General features: G+C 44.7%; 1 long non-coding RNA gene across 1 annotated transcript in view; it reads left to right on the top strand.

Annotated features, from left to right (window-relative positions):
• Positions 1–1,681, top strand: part of LOC106734519 (uncharacterized) — a 5,019-nt gene extending 3,338 nt beyond the window's left edge. The window contains exons 2-4 of the long non-coding RNA XR_001370114.2: positions 609–699; positions 1,292–1,486; positions 1,625–1,681. This is a non-coding gene — a long non-coding RNA (uncharacterized LOC106734519). The remainder of the gene's footprint in view (positions 1–608; positions 700–1,291; positions 1,487–1,624) is intronic.
• The last annotated feature ends 215 nt before the right edge of the window (positions 1,682–1,896 follow it).

Here is a 1,896-nt window from a genome sequence, read left to right as displayed (position 1 = left end):
ATTAAAAAAAAAAAAAAAAAAAAAAAAAAAAAAAAAAACCCAAAATATTCCACCAAAGGTAAGTCCTTGTAGCGAAATGATTTTGGCTGGATGGAATATTAAACCTGCTACTATAAATTTCACGCCTTGCATTCCTAAAGCAGATGCAGAGTGATGATGCCAAAAATTAATTGGAAGTAATGCGGCTTGCCTTGTGTACTCTATCCAGTAGAGGGCATAGCAGATAAGCATTGTGCGCCTTGGTGACTTAGCAGCCGCTGATAAGGCTTGTTTGTAATTGCTTCTGTAAAGATATGTAGCCGCATGCTTGGGTGCTTATTTACATTGAAGAATGTGGTTTGGAATAGGAAGTTTAGATTTAGAACTTTGGTTTTGTCTGTCAGTACATGGGAGACTTTTGGTTGTTGCGAGCATTATATTTACCAATGCGCAATGTTAAATTGCTGGATTTAATTGTTACAGTACAGTGAATTATTCTATTATTTCTTACTTTTTTATCCCAAGGAAAATTCAAACTTTCCAGGCTTTAGGGCAGGATAAAATGGCTCTGAGCATGTCAACGTCTCAAGAGCACATTATTTTCTTATTGGATTGTATTAACTTTACAGATGGAAATTTGAAGGAGAATTAGAAGGCTTAGAGATGGGAAATTTGGAGAAGAAAAGAATAATGTCTTAAGATTTCTGGAGGGGCTAACTGGTAAGTCATTTTGAAAGCTGCTGATGCTAATTCTCACAGCAAAAGACATAGCAGACCCTAAAATTATCAGGAACGAGGCACGAAATTGCTAAGAAGGAAGTGAATCTTGTGTCACACTCTGAATTGCCGAAGGATTATTCAGGTTCTCTCCCTCTCTCTCTCTCTACCTGTTACAATTGGCACACATTTCTCTTGTGTAAACTCCTAATAGGGCAACTTTCCATGATCTGGGCAGAGGGTGTTTGGCAGTTCCACTTAGTTTAAAAAACAAACACAGTCTCCTGCCTCAGATGCACATATTTATTCCCAAAGAGACGGCGACATGACATATATAAACAAACATTCGCTGTGAGCACTCTAATTTGCAGCTGGAGGAAAAACACAACATAATAAAACCTAACAGGCAATAATGCTAAAGAACAAGGTCCAGGCCTCCCTCCTGCCAGGGATCAGCTATTTCCTGCATATCAAGTGGCTGGGAGCTGGCTCACAGGCTGTGGTGACCCCGCCCTTGGCCAGGCACCAGCCTGGTGGGTCCGGAATCCTGGTTGTCAGGCCCCCGCCCCACTGTAGACCCTTCCCCTCCCTGCAGAGCTCTTCGCCACAAGTTTGGAGGCCTGCACCCCATCCTGGATCAGAAGCGCCCCTGTGTGAAAACCAGCTGAGGAGGAAGCTTGCCCCGGAGGCTGCTGCTGGCAGGGAGCAGGAGCCTCATGTGGTCTGCCGTGGCAGGAGACTCACTTTCCACCCTGCGCCCTTGCAGCTTCGAATTTCAGACCATGAGCAGGTATTACCCAATCTTATAGTAGATAGACTGGTGTTTTTTCTTTTTTTTGGGGGGGGGCGGGTTTGCTCCCTGGAGACGGAGAGAAGGAAAGTAAGAGATAGCCATGTTACAATCCCTTCTCCTTCATTCTCTTCTCAGGATTTTAGTCACAAATTCACACGTGTCTAGTATGATTTTCAAGCTGCCGGGTCCAGGACTTAAACTGTGGTCAGCCCTGTGAGAATCCACAACTTAAATCACCGTGCCACCTGCTGGCCCCTGTTTTGTTTTGTTTAAAAGCAAGCCAACTAAAGAGGAGTAGAGACTGGAGCAGTGAAGGAGGAGTGGCTTGCCCATCCCTCCACCCAATTCAGGTCAGCCGCTCTCCCTGCCCTTCCAATTGCTCTCTCGCTCCCTGGGTTTTCTCTAGG

The sequence above is a fragment of the Tupaia chinensis genome, unplaced genomic scaffold (genome assembly GCF_000334495.1).
Source record: "Tupaia chinensis unplaced genomic scaffold, TupChi_1.0 Scaffold000133_1, whole genome shotgun sequence".
Taxonomy (NCBI): domain Eukaryota; kingdom Metazoa; phylum Chordata; class Mammalia; order Scandentia; family Tupaiidae; genus Tupaia; species Tupaia belangeri.
The sequence above is the reverse complement of the archived record's forward strand: the minus strand, read 5'-3'. Positions and strand labels throughout refer to the sequence as shown.